Raw genomic sequence first — 22,958 nt, forward strand, 5'->3', positions numbered from 1 at the left:
TCCCTTGCCTCCTTTGCACAGACTTGGTTTCAGCCTCTCACCACATTCAGAAAATGTGTGGCAGAGGTGCCATGACAAGGAGACATGGATGGTTTGTCTACATGGCCAACCACGGTTAACATAGTTACTTGAGTTGTCGTGTCTGGTAGGTGGGAATGTTGTTTGGCATGTTGTATGTGATTTTGGAACATGTGCATTCCCATAGATGTGGTTTGCATGATTGTGGAGTTGAGGTGGGTGGTGTGTTCATTTGGTATTTGTCAAGGAGCAGTGCATTTCCCTCTGGTTGATGCTGGACTTTCGGAAGATGTAGAAATCATGCACACTGCCTGGGTAGTTGACGACGACGTTGATGAAGAGTCCCTGGTGGTCCTCTATAGCCAGCACATTGATGGAACGCGTGTGTTTTCTGTTGCGATAATATGTTCAGTGTCGGCAGGGGGCACAAGTAGGTCATGTGTGCAGTAAATTGCCCCCAACACATGTGAGAAGTCAACTATGGCTTAGAAGCCTTGCTTGATCTCCAGCTCTTCCTGCGCAGTGTGGAGGAAGTGAAGGTGCTGGGGTACCAAGCTGATGATGGCATCCAAGAGAGGTGTGAGGAACTTTGATAGGGCTGGCTGTGAGACTCTTCCAACTCTGGCAGTTGTTAGTTGGAAGGTAGCAGAGGCCAACAGGTGAAGCCCATCTATCAGCTTTGTCTGAGGAGGGATGTTGGTTCTCCGCTGTGTTGGTACCGTCAGCCTGTGGGCAATGTGGGTCAGGATGCAGAGTATGGTTGTCCTTTTGAGCCTGTAGTAGGCAATGACATCCTCTGGCATTAAGTCTGTGAGGCTGGTGCGTTTTCAGAAGGTCCACTGTTTTGTTCTGCGCTGCCTCTGTGGTAGTCCGGGGAAATGGTCTGGGGGGGCGTGGGGGTGGTGGCGGTGGGTGTTGTGACCCTCTTGGGGCACCAAGCTGCATGATCAGTAGTTTCATGACATGTGTTGGTCTTCAGATGTGGCTCTGGGCTTGGCTCCCTTTTATACTGCAGGATATTGTCCTGCTTAACACTAGTAGAAGGCAGGTGTTAAATCCCTGCTGCTAAGGAACCTTATCACCTGTTTTCTGGATTGCATTGCCAATCTGGCTGATCATTGAGAATATCGCAAAGTGATGTTTTCGTGTGTTTTGCACAGGACGCCTACTCTGCATGGCGTTAGTTGTCGCTCTCAGCGGCAGCAATGTTTTTTGCGTCAGCTATTGCTGGAAAACTGGAAATATCCGCAGTTTGCACCAGCTTGGGAATAGTGCGGTAAATCTATTGCCACTTTTGCGGTGCTAAAGTACAGATGAATTGGGGATAAGTCCTTGAGAATATGCCCCTATTGGTACTTAAATCAATGATCTTGGTTGCCTCATCTTTGTTTCACACAGCGCCAAGAAGCCTATGGGCATACGTTGTGCTTTACAAACCATTGCATTCATTCATTCACCTAGAAGAGGAAATGTCCCCATTGCCCAACCTTTTTTTTGGCTGGCTTTCTAAAGGATACATGAAGCACTATGTCTACCCAACCCTACCTGCTCCATTGCCGGCTGACCATGAAGAATGGCCAATGCAAATGTAGGTTTTGGGGCCTCTTCGCCTTTATCCGGTTCCACATTCCGATGGCAGATTTGTACTTTGCAAATACCAATAAGATAGTATAACATAATATTAAAACAAATACATACAACAGTCTAAGCATGATGGTACCTAGATGGAGAATTCAGTGTTCTCCTAATGCTGCCAGCTTGCCTGTATCTGGAGGTGCACTGTCCAAGCTCTCTCAATGAGGGATCCCAGGGAGCTGGTGCCTCTACTGAGCCTAAACATTTTTTTCACTGCCATGTAAATTGCATCAAGTGCTCGGTTCAGTCAGATGTTGGAGCTTCCCAAAGTAGTTGTGGGACACAGTGTTTATAATGAGAATGCAAAGGGATATCATTTTCTATTTAAAATGACAGCTCAGCTCACCTAAAACTTGGGGAGCACGTGGAAACTATTTTTTGGTGACTTGTGTGAAATCTTAGGATTCATTTTAAATCATGACTTTTGCAGCAGTGCATTATTAAGTGTTGTATAAGAATAAAAGATGTAAATGCTGTTGTTTATATGACTACAAATATATGTTTATGCTTTACATACCTATGTATGTCAAAGAATGTAGATAACACATATGTACATGAGTCTCTCTATATGGGAGTTTATGCCTCTTTCTATGATAATACATATGCAACAGTTCAGGCAGCTATTTTTGAAGTGTGAAATGTCTTATCCCTGTGGCCTCTGGTGGACAATGGTAGTTACTGGTGAGTAATGCCCACACAGATCTGGAAATTTGCGAAGTGAATGAGATGCCGGCCCGCTGAGGAATGCACTGGGGACACAGTTGACCAGGCTGGGTTTGGCTCACTCTCACTGCACTTTTACCCCCTCGCCTACGGCCTGCAACTCAACCCTGCCGGACTGTCCAGCATGACTGGATTATTTTCCTTGCTCTTTCGCGTTGAGTGAAGGAGTCAGAGGAGCAGCTTTGCAAGCTTTGGACCGTGCCTGTGCAGCCCAGGCAGCCCATTTAATCCATGACTTCTTACCCCAGCATCCAGCTTGCCAGCACCCACTGGAGTGAAGGACACCCCAAGCACAAAGAGAAGGGGAGAAGCTGAAGGAGGCTGAGAAGCATCAGCGTGGTCAGGTAATAACCAAATGCATCGTCACAATGCCCTTCCCCACACATTAACTTGTTATCTATTTGGCTTTTGGCTTTGGCTTCAGTATCAGATTGGCAGCAAATAAAGGAATGTTAACAGCCATAAGAAGTGTTGTACGCCTGCTGTGCGTGTGATAACATTAATCCTTGCCATATGGAACAGTTTATGTAAAAATAATTATATGCTAAGCACCTGCATCAAGGTATATTAGTAACCCTGGGCAAAGCACTACGCTACGCTCGCGTAGTTTGCGAAATTTGTGCAACTTCGCACTACGCGAGCGGCACGTAGCACAGTGCCAACAAAAGTGCAGCGTAGCGTAGTGCAGCGGTCATTTTTTGTTTGTTCGCGGTCCTCAACATCAAGTTTGCGACCGCGAGCAAGCAAAATGACATCCCGGCGAGATTCTCAACGCGGGGAGGTCAGGTTTCTCATTGCGAGTGGTTGCACATGCTCACGACCGCTTGCAATGAGAAACTACCAGTTCGCGTTGAGAAAGCTGCTGCTCAAGTAAAATTGTACTCGAGCAGCAGAAAACTACAGCTCCCACTGTGCAAGATGCCGTTTTCAATGATTGCACAGTGCCGGATGCTTGTCCGCACTGTGCAATCATTGAAAATGCATCTTGCACAGTGGGAACATGCTACTACGCACCTCGCGTAGTGCTACGTGAAGTTCGCGTAGTGCAAAGTGCACTTCGCGTAGCTTCCCGTAGCGCTACTTCGCGAACTACACCCACCCTTATATATTAGTCATCATGTTTTCTATAAGAATATGATAACATGCATGTTAGTTATATTCTAACATCACAAATTATTTATGTCTGGTTATGTAGATAGGTTTTCTTTTTTTTTCTTTTTTTCTTTATTGAATTTTTTTCCCATTTTATCCCGTGTTGGTGGGAGAGAGGTTAAACCAAACAACATAAATCATACATAATTCATACATAAGAAATTACACAATGATGATTGAAAAACATTATTAATTTGCCAACCATTTTTCGGATGGTGCCCAGTTCTTAGAGGTAGTTTTTTGTCTCTTCTTTCCTCTGAAAGCCTGAACGGCAGTCTCTAGTTTGAACCAGGCCAGCATCCTGGCCTTCCAATGACAAAAGGTAGGGGGTTCAGGATTTATCCAGAGTGATGTAACACAAAATCTGACCATACCCATGGCAATAAAAAGAAACACTTGTAAATGTCTTGTTTTTTCAAGGGCCGTAGAATGTTCATAGCCAGTGATTACCATTTCCGCTGAGATTTTAACTGAAGTTTGAGTAATCCGGGTAAGAAAATGTTCAATTTGGTTGAGAAAAAAAGATAACTCCGGACATTTCTAAAACATATGAACAGAATCTGCAGACAGAAATTTACATCTTGCACAAAACAACCCTTTATCCCCGCTAACAACCCCCATCTAACAAGTTTTGCGGGTGTATAATAAAGATTAAACATAGCCATATTACTTTGTGAGCGAAGAGTACCTGAGACCAAGACAGACCTGGCTAACACCAAAGGAAGTTTTAAATCGATAGAAGGTACTCCAAATTTGGTCGCCCACTTATTATTCTGGTCATCTAAATCATCAGGGAGTTGAGATAGAAAAGACTGATATAAACTGCCAATTTTTACTTTATTTCTTATAGATTCCACAATAGTAATTTTTTGAAACATTATTGGATTTAGAGGAAGCTTTTTATCAAGAAAACTTCTCAATTGTAAATTTTTGAAAAAATGATTGGACTGCAGATGGAATTTCTCCTTAAAAAAACAAAAGATGCCATTTGCCGGAGATCGGCTAAATTGCCGATCCCCTTCAATCCAAGGGCTGTCCAAGTCATTGCCACCCCCTCTTGAAATATCATTGGAAGTAATCGAGAGGCATTTAATGGGGTATAATAATTAAGCTTAGAAATATGAAAATGGTAACAAACTTTTTGCCAAACCGAGAATAATGCCCACGAAACCTTAAATTTATTTTTTTTCAAATAACTCGGTTCAAGGATATGAGTTAATATGCTTTTTGCAGAATCTCCCAATGATATTGAGTATATTGATGGTGAGAGATGTACCGGAACCTCAACAGCATCACCTAGTAGCGGAACGGCAAAGTGTTGAACCATAGCTGCCCAATAATAATACATTAAGTTCGGGACTGTCCACCCCCCACGATCCTGCGGAAGACAGGTCCACTTAGCTGCCCTCCTTGATTTACGATATAACCATAAAAATCGTTGACATATCCTTTCTGCTTTTGTTAAAATTAAAGTGGGGATTAAAAGTGGAATAGATCTAAAAAGATATAAATATTTAGGGAGGACAAACATTTTAAGAATATTAGATCGGCCAAATAATGAAAGATGTAAATGATCCAGCCGCTCTAATTTAATATGAAGTGAATCGATAATGGGGGAATAACTCAGATCCAGAATCTGATCTACATCAGGGGAGATTTGAATACCAAGATATGTTGCCTCCATGGTTGTAGAAACATGAGAGATTGGCATAGCCGTAGACTGTAGAATTTGCGTCTTTGCGATATTTAGGTTGTATCCAGAAATTGAACCAAATTTAGCTGCAAGAGTCTCCAATGCAGGAAAAGATTGGGCAACATTATCAGTTAGGACAATAATATCATCAGCATATGCCAATGCCTTATATTCAATTCCATGAACAGTAACAGGAGTGATAGTCTGAGATTTTTCTATTAACCATAAAAAAGGATCAATAAACAAAGCTAAAAGAAGGGGAGAACAGGGGCATCCTTGTCTGGTGCCCCTGCTGATGGGAAAATACTGTGATTCACTACCAGAGATGCGGATTTTAGCAGTTGGGGATATATACAATGCTTGTAAAGCCTGAATGAAATCTGGTGCATAGCCCTTCCAGCGAAGAACATCCCATAGGTACCCCCAGGAGACCCTGTCGAACGCCTTCTGGGCGTCCAACAGGATCACCCCCAAGGGCGGAGTTTGTGACTTTTGCCCAGTCTAATAGAGCTACTACACGCTTAATATGGTCCGTCATATCCCGGCCGGGAATAAACCCATGCTGACGAATAGAGACCAAGGGAACAATTGTTTGGGTTAGACGAAAAGCCAATATCCTTGAATAGATTTTACTGTCTGTATTGATTAGCGCTATTGGTCAATATAATGCTGGGTTTAATTCATCCTTGCCTTTCTTTCTAAAAAGAACAATGGTAGATTGTCGCCAAGAATCAGGAACTGACCCAGTCTGGGCAAGATGAAAGACTTCTAACATATGCTGCTTGAATAAGTATGCAAAGGTTTTGTAAAATTCCAGATGAATAACATCCGGCCCTGCGGCTTTACCATTAGAAAGAGATTTCATAGCGATAACAACTTCCTCCCAGCTGATGGGTTCAGCCAGAATTTGATTCTGTTCATCTGTGACCTTTTGAGTATCCATAGACTGGAAAAATTGTTATAAACTAGTTTGTTGTTGTAAAATTATATTCATGTCTTCTGTATATAAGGTTGAATAAAAATTAACAAAGGTATTTACAACACCACTGGTTGTGTCCTGAATTATACCGGACTGATCTTTGACCCTAATGATCTGACTAGCTACAGCCTTTTGTTGTAACCGTTTCGCTAAGACCTTACCGGAATTTTCACCCAACTCGTACATTGAGGTTCGAAATTGAAAATATTTGTTTGCTATATCTTTATAAAAAGGGTTTAATAAGTTGGATTTTGCTATAGCAACTGATTTCGAACTAGCTGCTTAGTCTTCCCCCATACGAATATTAAGACTTAAATTCAATTCGGCTTGTTGAAGGGCTGCCAGTCTAGTTTTAACAATTTGCTGTTCTGTCTTCCAACGATAGGAGGCAAATCTTTTAGTTTCACCGCGCAAAGAGGCTTTGAATGAGTCCCAGACAATGCCAACCGATGCAGTGCCGGTATTAATTGCAAAGAACTCTGAGATCCAAAGAGTGAGTTGTTCCTGATATAGTTTATCTAATAGGAGTTTCCTATCAAAAGTCCATGGTCTGATTTGATTAACAGGACGGTCCCAGGGACAGCTAAAGATAATAGGATTATGATCGGATATAGTCCTTGGGATAGTTTCAATCTTAACAGAGCCCACAGTTTGAAGAGAAGTAAAAACATAGTCAATGCGTACCATTTTATTATGAGGTATTGAATAAAAAGTATAGCCCTCTTGATTTGGATAGTGATAATGCCATAGATCAGTCAAACCATGTTCAATTAGAAGAATCTGAAGCGCCTTATAAACTTGGGGCTTTCGTCCTACATATGTGCTATGTTTTATTATATGTTTTATATATCGAGCAAATAGAAAACAAACGACCATTGACCAATAACTCTACTATTAACCATCTACCAAAATTGTCTTGCATTGCTCTTTTAACACGCCCTATCCCAGTTTTTAGAATTATAGCGACACCCCTAATTGTGGAGGTTTGTCGGGTACAGGCCACTAATTCATAACCCAAGAATCTAAGATAAGCCCGATTGCCCCAAGGAATATGGGTTTCCTGCAGACAGATTATATCCATCTGCATCACCTGCAACATCTTATAGAAAATCCCACGTTTTTTAGGGTCATTCAATCCTCAAATATTCCAGGTTGCACATGTCAATCTAGAAACAGCCATAAAGTTTGATCAGAGAAAAACAGCCCTGGAAAACTATTAAACATTTTATAACACACATGATTACAATCAAAAATTTGAAGTTTTGTGTCAGATCAAATACATTTAAGAGATACAACCAACTTTCAATAAAAAACCTGGTCATCACCGTACACCACCACCACAACACCCCACAACCCACCCTGATTGGCCCACCCACCCCGGCTAACGTGAGCCCCCACACCCCTCACCCCCCACATTGAGCAACAGGACCTTGGTCCTTGCGATGGTTGAGTAAGCGTATCCTCACACTCCTCTGAACCTACAATTTCCCCCCTTTCCAAAGAGATATCAGATAACCCTGAAACATCAACTAGAAAAAAATACAGAACTTTTATATATAACCCTCAGGTCATCAAAGAAAAAAAAGAGAAAAGATAGAGGACATGAAAATAAGTTCTGCCCGATGTTTAACAATCAAGATAATACATTGCCTAACTCGCCACTATATTGAGACCAAAAATTCCTTAGCAGGTATCTCCGACAGAAAAAACTTTGTCTGACCCTTAAAAATTATTTTTAGTTTTGCCAGAAAAAGTAACAATGCCTGGGCGCCCTTCACCTGGAACAGAGGAATCTGTTGTCGCAGATGCCAGCGGTGAGTTACCGTCTCTGAACAGAAGTCCGGACGGACAAAGAATTGGCACTCCTTAGCAGATCGCTTCTTATGGGTCTAGCGAGGTCAAATATACGTTCACGGGCAAGGAAATTATTGAAGCATACCAAAATAGCATGGGTGTAGGAATTATTCACTGCAGCAGAGGATTGTTTTTTCTTATTTAGTGGAAAACGATGCGCTTTTTGTATCTCGAGATTCCAATCCCACTGGGCGACCTCTGGGAAAGCCTCGGAAAAAAGCTCCACTATAAACTGCTGAGCGTCATCACCCTCTTTATTTTCCTCTATCCCCAAAACGCGAAGATTATTCCTTCTCGACCGGTTTTCAAAATCTGAAAGCTTCTATAAGATGTCCTTACATTGTTCTTTGACCTCTGTATCTAAGTCTTTCTGAGTAGCTGCGGCATCTTTAAGAGCCGAAATACTTTCTTCAGCTTCAACAATCCTGGTAGTGGTCTCAGTACAGGTTTTAATAACCCGTCAGAGAGAATTCTGCATTTTGCGGCAGGCTCCCTGTGTACGCATATTTTCTTGCCTAGTTGCTTCTCTATGCATCATTATGGTTTGATAGATCGTTACCAGTGAGACCTCTTCGGGGATTTCTGACATAGTCTCACTAGTGTCTCTGCATACATCCCACAAATTTAATTGAAACTGTTCCATAGGTAATTTTTTCTGCAGGTTTTGCTGATTAGACTGAGATGAAACCTTAGTACCTGGAGCTTTACGCACTGTATCAATGTTCAGATCATTTGATGCCTGGCTGGCTGGGACGCCAATCAGCAGAGTCACTGTCATAGTCTGACCACTAGAGCTCTGGGCGATCAGCATCATCCTCCCCAGACAGAGAGTGATCAGAAACAGAGTAAAAATTCTCCGTAGACTCACTAAGCACGGACCCCCTAGTGTCGTGAGAGAACTCTGTAGGTAACTCCAGAGAAGTAGATATATGGCCATTGGTAGGCTGGACTACATTCTCCAGCATGCATTGGGCTGAGGAGGACTGATGAGCAGAGAGGTATGGAACTGAACCTGGTATCAGAATTGCCTCTTTTGGTATACTGTTATGATTAATTAGTGCAGGTCAAGTGTTAACCAGAAATGGTGTGGACGAAAGAAGATGCAGGTTAATGCAGTAACTCTGATATGAGTTATCCCAGACATCTCTCAGGGCTATTCCTGGGAGGTCTCAAGTTTCTGAAACCACTAGTGGGCTTCAATAAACATACCTTTATCCAGGAGTAAAAAAGCTGAGGATGAGACTGGGGCCCTGTGGTAATCAATGACACATATAAACTAAGGCAGTCCACATTTTGAGCAACATTCAGGTAACAAAGTCTTGGTATCTTGATGCTTCGCTCCGAATCTTTATGGAATGCTGTTCTAAAATGTACTGATAAAATAGTGGACCGGTACAGACTGGATCTAAATAGCTCCCTGATGATTGTGTGCTCTAACATAAATAAAAGAGTTGAACCAGCAGAAGTTTGAGCTTCTGAATATTGACAATGAGTTGACCGACAGGGTAAGCATGTTAGCATGGGCCATTTATGTGCCGGCTAGTAATGTTGCTTTGACCCATAGTGCACATCGAACTCCTCAGACTCAGGGTACCTGATTCATGGCTGTTCCAGATTTGTATGGTCTATGGTCTCTCTCAATTCAATGCATTCTTTTTTTTCAAAATTATAAGGTAGGAGATTCTCGCAACTAACAATGGATGTGGTTCCCCCAACAGCAACAGAAGATCAGCAGTGAAACAGAGGTGTGAAGTAATTTTGTGACACAATAGTGTGTGCACTGTCACTTTTTTGGCAGCTGCCACAAAACCATATTAATGTTGTAAGGCATATGTATTTCAGAAACTTAAAGCACTATCTGTCATGTCAGTGTCTTATGATGCTGCAAATATCTCCATTTGCATAAACAATCATGCATATAATGTGGACAGTGTGTCTAATGGTATACAACAAATACAGTATAACCAACACATTTGAGAATATACTTATGCATGAACCACAAATTAACTAATTTTACAAAAACCTAAGGGTAATTTCACTTCATCACTTCAATCCTCAATGTAGCCTTCCAAGTCTATTTTGCGTCCCGCATAAGAAACAGGTGCACTATCAGGGGGAAAAAGTGTTCTGTCTCACCAAGATTTCCTGAAAAGCTCATATGTGATCATAGTTATGTGTGCGCCTGAGTCCACCAAAAACTTCAAACACACATCGCCCTCCAACACATCAACATAGGGATCAACACATTCAGAGGGGTCACCAGAACAATATCATCCTCTGTGACAGTGACAATCATGTCTTGAAAATCTTGAACAATGTCACTATCACACAACTGTTCATTCTTAACTACACAATTTTCTTTCTCACCCTTGTTTAGACTAGATTGACAGACTTTTGCCAAGTGTCCAATCCTTCCACACTTGTGACATTTGGTATTCTTACCAGGACAGAATATGTTGTCCGTGCCATGTGGAGGGTAACCGCACCAGTAACAAATATTTTTCTTTTGAAATAGGCCTTTCTCATTAGGTTTGACTTTTTGTACGGTGCTGCTAGTAGCATTGGTAGAGTCAACAACATTGACTGTTTCCTTCGAAGTAGAATTCACACTCAACTCCTTCATCGAGTTTTGTGCCAATTTTACACTTTTCGCCACTTTAATGATCTCTTCAAGACTGGGGTTACCTATAGTAAGCAACTTTTGTTGGATTTGCTTATCATAGCAGTGTGCAATGTACTGGTCTCTTACCAATTGGTCACAGTACTCACCAAATTGGCACTCATCACACAGTTTAAGTAGCACACTCAAATATGTATTAACATTCTCACTCTGAAGTTGCGCACGCTTAAAGAAGGTGTGCCTCAAAACTACTAAACTGAATGAATTGAGTAGAATATTTTTTTCCTTTCCACCCTATATCTTGAAGCCCCAAGGGCACCTATATACGTTTCAAATGCATCAAACTATGGCCTCCATTGGATCTGAGGTGAGCCAGGGTTCTCAAGAAATGGGGGTGGAGGGTTCACAGATTGCATATTTTAAATTTATATATTTGTAATGCTACACAATTAACAAGTGCAATAATCAGAAAGCAAGCTAAACTGTGCCTCTGAATATATTGTACCCCTTTTCCTTTAATAAACCATATTCACCATATTCACCTCTGCATGCAATGGTAGCAAGATAAAGCACCATTTTACCTTTAGTAAACCATATTCAACACTACATGCAATGGTAGCAAGATAAATGTGGCAAATAACCCACCAGATGGCAGTATAATGCCAAAGATCAAGTAATGTACCACATGGAATCTGATTATTGAAAAATGTACGAGTCTTGAAACCATCAAAAATACATTTGGCCAGCAAAAAAAAATCCAACCTATTACATCAAACATAGGCTGTAAGTCAACATATTAAATGCTACATGTAAAAATAAAATGAAGAATGACACTGAGAGCTCAAAATTTACACAATAACAGTACCACTGAGCAGTGTCTTCTTTTATTGAAATTCGCTGCTGCTCCATGAAAAAACTGCCACAGGAATGTCAAATAACAGCACTGAGCTCTGAAAAGCGTTATGACAGGAAACTGACGAAGAATGGATGGCGCTTACGCACGCACAAGCACAGCGCTGATGACCTATCACTGGATGAAATTCCAGAACAGTCGGTGAACCCCTTTGCAGTGAGGCAGATGACGCTGAGCAATTACTTAATCCTCTGTAGGATTCTATTGCGTCATCATTCTTCCCTTGCAGCTGAAAAGTATTGAGCTCTCTTCCAATGGACACTCCAAACAGTCGTGAGACAGGAGAGTCTCAGATCCAGCACACAGCCACCCAAGAGTGATTCTCCTTACAAGGAGACACAAGTGGACATCAAAAGCAGACACCAGACCCCTCCCGTTAACCTCCTCACCACACTGTAGATGCAGCTTTCACGAAGATTCACTGGCAGCCGCTGGAGAAGTTTTGAATTAACCTTGTCTTCAAGGTCAAACAGCCGCTTGAAGGAGGTAGGAGATAATTTTATTCGTGGATGGGGGTGTGCTCTTCTTTGTCCGATTACTCTTCATGTATAACCTTGTGTATGGCTGCGAATGCACCTATTGTTTCTCTCTAAGGCATATACCATAAACAGCATGAAGTTTCGGTGGCTCGCCCGGTGGTCGCCAAAAATAGTGTTGTGACCCAGAGATTATCTTTTGATCACAGGACACAGTAGTAAGGTCACAGGTCTTTATTCGTGGGTGCAACGAGCCACCGCTCCTCTAAGTCCAGAACAGAGGCACCAACTGACTCTATTTAGAACAGGCACCACAGAGCACCATGACAACACAAGAAGGTTCTGTGTAGAACCTTAAACAAGCATATGTAAGCACAACAGTATGTCTGAAGAGGAGCCCAAATGTCCAGATGGCGCGAGGAGAGTGGCATGGAGAGTGGCTTAAGTTCAGGATAGGTGTGTAGCTGTTCTTGGCAATATATAAGATTGTTCAGCCAGTCTTTGAATTTGGGAGCCCGGCCTCTGCCCCAACGGCAGGCTATACATCTTTTCACCAAGAGGAGAGCCAGGAAGGCGTAACGCCGTATCTTGGCGGGGTGATATTCCTAGAAGTTAGGGGGTCATCAGACACGTGTGTACCCGTCATTTCATCTATAGTATAAAGGACTTCCCTCCAGTATTCCCTCACAGGCAGACAGTCCCAGGCCAAGTGTCCAAACTCTGCGCCCCCCGCTCCGCATCTATCCAGCGGTCAGCAGTAACTTGCAAGCGCATGCAGTGTAAGCTAGCTGGCGTGTAGTATAGTTGGTTTAGGTATCTGTAAAGTATTAGGCGTAGTTTGCTATTGGTGGAGATTGCGCCAGTCTTGCTGCAGCAGAAGGACCACTGCTTGTCAGTGAGGGGATGCCCCAATTCCTCCTCCCACTTTGCCCTAGCCTGGACGGGGTCTCTATTCCTATCTTTTTGAGTGGTGCGATATAGTAGTGACACTACATGCTTAGGGGAGGGCCGCATTAGGAGAGTGTAAAGGAGGACCATGATGGGCGGTTCAAGCGGGAAGCATTGAGTGAGGGTTTGCGTGTCTTGTCTGAGACGCACATAATATAATCGTTCTAGAGGAGTGGGGTACATGGTGCCAAAGAATACTTCACTAGTGCAGAACTTCCCACATGTGTATAGTTGGCCCCAGGTAAGGCAGGATAGTTTGTGCAGCATACGGCAGCAACCTTCGTCCCGTGTGACAGGTAGGTCGTGTTTCCCCTGTTATGGTGCTATTGGTGAGTAGAGTATGTAGCACTGGAGTCTACATGCCAAAGCACGCCAGGCGCTAGTGATGCATTGTACCGTGGTGGAGGCTAGGTGTCTGGAGACTGCGGGGATGCTTAGGTAAGCTGTGCAGGGAGTGGGAGCCATGTATCCATCCGCTATCACCAGATGAAGCATGTTGGGGGGGTGCATCCAATAAGCCGCAAAGTGAGCCTGAGCACAAGTGAAGTAGAGTTCCAGGTCAGGGACCTCACATCCTCCATTGTCAAAGGGACACGTGAGGGTCTCCCACATCAGTCGAGGCTGTTTTCCGCCCCACACCAGACGGATCAGATTTGTTTTAATACTTTTAAAAATGTGACAACTTGGGGCATAAGGAATATTGGTAAAGCAATTTTGTCAGAATAACCATTTCGATGAGAGACACTCTCGCAGCCATGGATATAGGTAGCACAATCCACCTGGTTATCTTACCTGTCAATTGGTCAAGTGCATGTCCATAGTTGGCCCTCATCAGTTATTCCCGGTAGCGGGGGATGTTGATGCCCAGGTATGTGATCATATCTGCACACCAAGCCAGTGGGTAATCTGGTGTGAACCGCGGGGTAGAATCTGTCAAAGGGAATATCTGGGACTTCCCCCAGTTCAAATAGGATGAGTAATTGGAGAATTGGGTTCATTTGGACATCAGGGTCACGCAAATATAGTGTCAGGTCTTCTGCATACAGAGAGATTAAAATTTACCACTCTGGATATATCAATGCATATTCCCGGTGGTGTTGTCTCACTTTGGCCGCTAATGGTTCGATTGCTCCATCGAAAAGTAGGGGTGAGAGGGGACACCCCTGGCGGGTACCTCTGGTGATCTGAAAGGGGGAAGATTGAGCACCGTTTATCACGGTTCTAGCTTGTAACCCAGAATACAGTAGGTTTATCCAGGCCAGGAAAGGGGCGGGGTATCCCATTCACTGTAGTACAAAGGCGAGATAATCCGATTCCAGGGAGTTGAACGCCTTGGTGGCATCCAGAAATATAGCCACGGCATTCATGTCAGGATCAATATCCAGGAGCAGCACAAATAATGCACGCATATTGTGTGAAGTTCCCCTGGTGGGCACGGAATCCTACTGGTCAGGGAGCACAAGAGCGGTCATTAGGGGACTAATGCGGTTGGCAAATAATTTTGCTAGGATTTTTGCATCAACATTTATTAAAGAGAGAGGTCTATATGAATCACACTGTGCGGGTGATTTACTCGGTTTGAGTAAGGAGATGATATGTGCCTCACGCATGGAGGGGGAAAGGATACCAGTTTCTCTAGCTTCCTCGAAGACGTGTCTTCACACCGAAATGAGTAGATAATGGAAGTTTTTATAGAATTCAGGTGGGAGGCCATCAGGCCTCTGCACTTTTACGGATTGTAGTTGCATTATGGCTGAGACAATCTCCTCATCCTCATGATGTTTGAGAAAAAATTCCCTCTGGCCATCTCCCAGCCACCCAATCGCTGTATCCTCAAAAAAGGGGGCAAATTCCACCGGATGAGTTTTTTGAGTTTTATAGAGGCTTTTGTAAAATCTGCGGTAAACGTCTCCATAATATCAGACGTATTTCTATGCAATTGGACGTCCTCATCCTCACTTTCGAGGACTATGTTTGAGAATTGCATAGGTCGGAATAGGGACGCTTGCACTTTTCCCGTTCTATCCCCTTTTCCATAGGCAAATGTTTTATGGTACTTCCCTCTGAACCTACACTCACTCTCGGAGGTCTCCTGGTAGTCATTTAGTGCACTCCGTAATCGAGCCTGTAACTCAGGTGTTGGGACAATTTGCAATTCAGCCTCTATTTGTTTTAGGTCTGATTCTAATTGACGCAATATAATTAGAATGTCCCTCAAGATCCCCCTGCTCTTAGCGATGCACAACCCACGAATGGTGACTTTAAATCCTTCCCACACAGTAGAATATTGTGTAACCGAGGTTTATTCCGGGGTAAAGAATCAGTAATCTCCTGTTCGCGTTCCTGTTTAAATATCGGGTCAAGTAAGGATAATGGGTTGAGGTGCCAGGCCACAAGGGGCGAGTTCTCATGTGGAGGAGTGACAGTAATGAGTACTGGGGAGTGGTCAGAGTACGTGCGGGGAAGGTGGGATGCGTGTGACAAGCCAGGCATCTATTCTGGACCAGGTGGAATGGGCCATAGTGAAGCAGGTACCCTCGCGCCTCAGTGGGTGCATATGATGCCAGGTGTCTATCAGCTTGTGATCAGCAATAATCAATTTCAAGGTGGAGTGGGAGTTGGAGTAGTGATGCGGTTGTGTGAGCGATCCAGTGTGGGATTAACTTTGACATTAAAATCACCCGCCAATCAGGTGTGTAGATCCAATTTCTAAGATCTTTACCCAGAGAACCCGGAAAAGTTCTGGTTCAGCAGTGTCGGGCACATAGCAAGACACAAATGTAAAGGAATGAGCAGGTGAACAGCAATGACAACGCGGGGTTTACCCCGCACTGCCATTACAACGCAGGAATTACAACAAAAGTCGTTACAATGACTTTCGCTGGAGGGCGCTCTTGGATAGGGAATAGATTAATTTTCTAGCCAACTCCTTCCCTACTGTCAATGTGGGCTGGAGTTGGAATAGAAATTAAACTATTCCACTATCCAGCGCCCTCCAGCGAAAGTCGTTGTAACGACTTTCGTTGTAATTCCTGCGTTGTAATGGCACGCATGGTAATACCACGCGTTGTCATGTCATACAACCATTGAGCAGCTAGCCTGCCCCATAGGATAGTGTAGCGGCCCTGTTTATCTGCTAGGGAACCAATGGGGGTATATGGGAGGGATTTCTTTACAAGGATGCACATGCCCCGGGAGTACGATGAGTAGGAGGAGAAGCGGGTGTGGCTGGCCCAGAGAGAGGAAAATGTTGAAGAGGTGTTAGGGTTATAGTGTGTCTCCTGCAGCATCGCACAGTGTACATTATGGTGGTCTAGATAAGATAATATGTGTCAGCGTTCTCCCAGACTCCGTACGTTCCAGGTAAGGAATTGGTATCTGGGAGGTATCGAAAGGTCAGTCATGGCGGTGGAGTGGGTTGCATATCCTTTGTCATGAGTAGTGATCTGAGAGGTTTCAAACTCCAGGTGTTCAGATGAAGCATTTGAACAATGGCATGTGGCGTGATAAGAGGCCTATAATCTCTTTGGTGAATATGTGTGGACCCCCTCCGCCACCCACATTGTCAGCCGAATCCTGCCGTGGTCCTTGTCCCTCCCTGCCCCTCCCCGCCCCTCCCCCATGGCCCCGGTAATAACATTTCTACCTATAGAAGCAAAACAACACGGGAGGAAAAAAACTATCAATCCCAACTAAAACACAACAACAATAGTTAGGGTTCACCTGATGGGTGGAATCCAGAGGGTGACCAGACGTCCCTCGTGTTAACGAGGGTGTTTGGGCAATCTTATTTTGGATCAACTGAGTCCAATCATCAGTTCAGTTCTATGGCTTGGTTGGTGGCCATATCGGAGTGATAGAGAAAGCATGATGCTGTCATTTCTGGTGTGCAGGCCACATGCAGATGACGGAAGCTATTAGCAGTGGATAGCAGTTAGGGTCTCAGGTCTACAGTCAGCAAGGGTCGGGGGGCATACGGACTTTGTGATTTACATCATGTCCATCCAACCAGAGAGGGCACCCTGGTTCCCCGCAACCTCCACATTCAAATTGATCTCAATGACCCCAAATTACTTGACATTTCCTAAACTTCCATGTGACGCTGGTCAGTGCAGTAGCGGTGCGGCAGGAGGTCATTCCACATCCGAGGTGGCTTCCACTGCCTCCGAACGGTGGGGCGGAGACACCTGTCCTGCAGGCTGCTTCGGTAGGGTCTTGAGGAAGTCCCGGGCTTGCTGCGGGTTATTGAAGAAATGTTGCTTCCCTAGGTGCGTGATATTTGAACGTGCAGGGAAAAGCATGGCGTAGGGATGTTACGTTGTTGTAGTCTCTTCTTGATAGGAAGGAATTTCCACCTCTGTTCTTGACCGCCATGGTGAAATCGAGATAGGAAGAAATGTCCATCCCCTCGAAGCAGAGTTGGCCGCGCTCTCTAGAGAGGCGGAGAGCGGTGTAGCGGTCTGGTAGTTTAGCGTCCTGGCTATGATCATCTGGGGCGTAGCTCCGGGAACTGGGTGAGCCGACAGTGAGTGGTGGGCCCGTTCCACCACCAGGACCTGCGAAAATGCCTCCCTACCGAACATTGCTATGAGGAGACGCTCGACATAGTCTTCCATCTGCCCTGTAGCTGTCGATTCTGGCACACCTAGGATTCTGAGGTTATTTCGCCGAGAGCGGGATTCTAAGTCCTCATTCTTGGCCACTATAACCTTGAGAACCCACTCCATTTCCTGTGTGCAGGATGTAGTGGCGGCGGCGGAGTCCTCCGGATCCGAAATGTGGCGTTCCGCCTCTGTCAGTCGGTCGTCGTGTTTGTCCACTCTGTGCGTGACACCATCAAGCCTAGCGTTCAGGGAGTCCATCTTTGATTTGATGGAGGTCAGACTGGACTGCATGATTTGTACCAGTTCTTTTATGTACGCTGTGGAAGTGGGGGCTCCACCTGCTCCTCTTCCTGCTCACTATGCGAGCGGGTGGCTTTCCATGCCTCAAAGTTCAGTTTGGGATGGTGCCCATCCAGCTTCCCCATAGCTGTCGGTGGTAGTGTGTTATGTGGGATGAAAGGGCTTGGGGGAGCCCCCTGGTACCTGTAAGGATGAGTGGAGAAAGGCCAAGCCCAGGATAGTCAGCGCAGTCCTTCACTCTCTCAGTATGCAGTCACAAATGGGGGAGATTATGCGGCTCCAAAAGTCAAGGGGAATCTCTTGAGAGAGCCTGGCCCATTACAGGAGGGCTCTCAACAGTGTGGCTGGTGCACTCGTATGATGCCTCCCCGCTCTTAGGCCTTCCAGCAACGCACAATGTTTGAGGACCCTAGGAACAGCAGCACTGATAGGCCGTCAGACTCGTTGTCCCTGAACCTGCAATCCCCGGTGGACCCAGAGCAGACGAGGCTGTGAGTGGGGGGCTGGCAGCGGGGCCCTTCCCTCCTCATGCGGCTCTCATCTCCGCCGCCGCTCAATATCGTCAGCGTGCACACAGGGCTCCCAGCAGGTACACTTTAGTAATTCAGGAAGCCCATATTGAGTTGGCTGCGCGGGTCAGCCCAGCCTCTGCAGCAGGCGCGAGTGTTAACATAGCAGGCACTTCCCAGAGAGGGGGACTGGTCCCCGGAGACTCCCATCCCCCTGCGATCCCAGTCTCAGCAGCAGTCAGTGTGCAGCCCGGCTGCCCTCCGCAGCTCCCGCCTCTCACCTCGAGTGTCCCAGTGGCCTCGGATCTCGCCTGCAGCAGCACAGAGACCAAATGGTCCAGTGGGGGGCAGGTCCCCACAGTATTTCCGCAGTATTTGGCAGGCCCCTCCGCTCGCCCAGTCCACTTTGATCACACCCGCAGCTGGACTGAATTGGCGGCTTCTGTCGGTGATCTTCTGCCCAGCCTACTCCACACTTGCCTCCACCATTTCAAGAGCTGTAGTCTCAGGGACCAGGAATTAATTCTCTGAGTCTTCCAGACTGCGATGTCGCCGCACTTGAGCGTGGAGCAATGCCGCTCTTCTCAGATGCCACGATGTGTGTGCCTGGCATGGTTTTGGACCGGAATGATCAGGATATTGGAAGTAATACAGCCCAAACCGCAAGAGCCTCATGTAAATGCAGCCATTTTGCTTGGCGCCCTCCAGCACCCCCAGGATACAAATATTTACATATCACACATGACTTAATCACTGATGAGTCAGAGCGAGTGGTAGCAAGTTTTCCCGGAGGGCAAGGGATAAACTTCTGTTCTCTCCCTTTACAATGTTGTTTCCACCAAAATAACAAACAGGCTCTTCAATTATTGTGGCTTCACCCTACCACTAATGCATTCCAATATTTTGGACCAGCACACTAGTTTGCTAAAAACATACACTGGATGGCCTCATACACCTCCCAGGTGTCAAGTCTCATTATCGGCTATCCCACATTCGCCAAAGAATCCTCTAATGGTGAACAAGCCTGTATTAGGGCTAGAGTACCAATATTAGTAGTAAACTAAGGTAAAAAAAGAGAATGAAAAACACAAGGTATACGTTAATCGTAGCCCTGGTATGATGCTAATTGTCCACTAGGTCCACATGTTTCAGCCCTGTGGGGGACCCTCGCTGGGTTCCAGGCTTTCTTCAGGACTGTAGTGAACCTGTCCCTATGGTAATTCCTTACACACTGAGTTCAAATATTACGACTACAATACCCAATTGACACCTGGTCCAAACCGGGTTTCTTTAGTATCTGTAGGAACCCTATCTACAAAACATAAAGAGCATGTATAATACAATGAGCACATATACATGTACAGGAATTTACAGCAAACTGATCATTGTGAGTAGCCAGAGAAAAACTACATAAATACTTAGCATGTGATGGTCCTTCCATAACAATCTGTGATCACACGCTTGCTTAAATCATATGAATTGCATGCATTGAAATCACATGTGTATACACATGTTCACCTTTAAAAATTGCAAAAAGTTGTAACGTCATTACCCATACACCGGGCCCCTTTCTGCGTATCAATATATATAGTTCTCAAGACTGATTCTTCTCCTTCATGTTTAGGTATTATACCTCATAGAGGGTCGGGGAGGGAGTCCTGTAGTCACTCCCTAAATTGGTACATTAATGACAAATAATCGTGTTAGATTTCTTTTATTCCAGATTCCAGAAAAAAACATTGTGCGGTTTGGGGGCAGAGGGAGCCAGGAGCACACTGTGTGTCCTACTTACTTTTTCAAGGTACTCCCTTTCTGGATACTTAGCTTGTATCCCTGTCCTCCACATCATGGTGCCTTTCCTCCTGAGGCACACTATATTAAATGATTGACATGCGGACAGCATTGTCATCGACCCGTGATGGGTGGGGAATCATGTGAATTGTAGTCCCCATGTTCCCAATTGCACGCAATAGGGAATAGGGGTAGTTGTAGCCCCGACTGCGCTGGATAAGCACTGCTCCTATGAACACATTATTTTATTTTTAAATAATCAAAAAGGAGATTGGTAGCTACATTAAAAATTATAAGGATGATTGGCAACTGTATTTCTGGATAATACCAGCGTGGCTTTTCTGGTATAATGTACATATAGTGGAAGTGGATCTTGTCAGCTATTGTAAACATGTGAGGTTCAGATGGGAGGGTATGTTGTAAATTATAAAGGTGTTCATCAAATCATTTAAAGGCAAACATTAAAACAAATTGATAAATCATAGAAGCGGATATTGCCAGGGGGTGCTTAGCTGATGTAAAAGCGCATATATATGTGGTGTCCTCCCTCAAAACCCAATTGGGAATAAGTTGTTTCAAACATTTTCTGATTTCCTTATTAGACAAATAGGGGATAGGTCCATGGGAAAATATCCTGCAAGCTGTTGTTCCATTATCATACATATGTATGTCCATTTCCATGTACAGTTCCTTTCATTGGTTGTTAGGTATATCACCAGGTTGATGTTAATAAATACAGTGAGTTACACCTGCAACCACGGAATATCGTCATTCAGACCATTGATGTGGGTCTTCAGCCAATATGCCAATCTTTGCTCTCTTTCAAAGAGTCTCATACTAATGTTGGTTCCTGGTCTATGTTTTTAGTGCCTCAAAAATAACCCATTGTATTTTGGTTTCCATGTGTTGGTGATCCAGGTAGTGATAATTTGTGTGCGTGGTTTTAATAACCAATGGTATCTGTTCTGAAATCCACCTCTTTTTGTTGCTTTGTAAATGGGCATACTGAGAAGTTTCCAACAGAAAATGCCCCCTCACTGGCGGCAAGTTCCTTAATGTATTCTGATTTCCATTCGTATTCATTTTATTTAAACTATTAGAATGTACCAGTCTGTCTTTTTTGCTTGTACTTCATTTGAATGAAATAAGTGGTAGTTCCCAGTTGATACCTGCTTTGTCTTCTCTTCTCTTAGTAATTATTCATGTAATTCTATTTGATGCTGGAGAGAAGGTGGTAACACATGCAACCCTATCAATTGTATCCTTGTTGTAGGTGTCTAGGAAGGTCTCCCTGTTATTGTTACAAGCTTGTTTTCTAGCTCTTTTGATTATGCCAGATGGATATCTTTGGGCCTTTAGTTTAGCTGTAAGTCTGTATGCTTGCCCTTTAAAGGTGGCTCTCTTTGTGCAGTTTCATCTAACTTGTAAAAATTGCCCAAATGGCAAGTTCTCCCTCAGTGCTTTTGGGTGGTGGCTGTCAAACCTTAACATACTGTTTTTATCTGTTGTTTTTTCATGTACTCTAGCTACTATTCCTTCGTCCTCATGGTAATAGGAGATCCAGAAAGGTCACAGAGATCCTATCCATTGTGTGTGTAAACTGCAGAAATGGATCCCTTGTGTTGATCCAGGAGCAGAATTTGCCTGCTAGCATCTCATTGCCTTTACACACTACTAACACAGCATCAATATACCTGTGCCACAACTTAAGGTTTCTACAGTAGGGATTTGAGCAAGTATAGATGTGTTCAGTTTTGAACTGATGAACATACAGACATGCTAGACTTAAGGCAAATGTATTCCCCATCGAAGTCCCTATCACCTGATGGTAAATGCTATTTACGTATTGAAAGACATTTTCTGTGAGCGCAATCTTAGCTCAGACGATTACAAATACCATCAGGATGACGGTGTGAATTTAGTCATCCCACAAAAGTGTTTCTATGTGATTAGGGTCTACTCCTGAGGTATGGATGTATATAGTGCCTCTATGTCTAATGTCATCAGTAGCTCTGTGCCGCTGTTGATAATTAGGTATGAAGGCATACAAATGTTTAGCCAGCGCATATGGAAAAAATCCATTGAGGTTTTGAGGGAATTTAATGTAGTATTGTAAAAGATATGATATATGTAGCAAAGTATGCTTTCTGTTTGTGAGGAGTAGGATCTGGCACCAGATGCCCCTTTCACCTTGTACAGGTCTCCCGGTCTCCGTGGCCCAAGCCTGCTGTCCCTGCACCGGCCTTCTGTCGCTCTGCATCAGCTTATTTTCGTTCATCCAAGGTGAGCTACCTTGTCAAGGTCAGTTACCTGCTCTACAGCCCGTGGTGTGTGTACTGCATGCATGCTGTTGCACCACTTGATTATTTTCATTTCTGTGTATACGATGTGCTAGTTAGTTTTTTAATTCATTTAATATTTTAGTTCCCCCTATTCCTGTGTCCTCATTGTGTTAGTCAGCTTTTCACTTCCTGTATTATTTTTTTTACTCCTATTCCTGGTAAACATTGTGCTAGTCAGCTTGTCAGTTCCTGTATTACCTTTGTTTTCTTTATTTACTTAACTGTTGTTTTAGTCAGCATTTTAACCCCTGTATTAGTTGGCCCCTTGGGCCTCTGACCACCGTTTTTTACCGCCTTTGCCGATCCCACCTTCTTTCCCTAGGCTCTTCTTCCCCAGCACCTTCACCTCCGCTGTGTGACAAAGGAAAGCTCGTCTGTGCCCATCCGAACCTAGACCATGA

The sequence above is a fragment of the Lissotriton vulgaris genome, chromosome 4_1, assembly GCF_964263255.1.
Source record: "Lissotriton vulgaris chromosome 4_1, aLisVul1.2, whole genome shotgun sequence".
Taxonomy (NCBI): Eukaryota; Metazoa; Chordata; class Amphibia; order Caudata; family Salamandridae; genus Lissotriton; species Lissotriton vulgaris.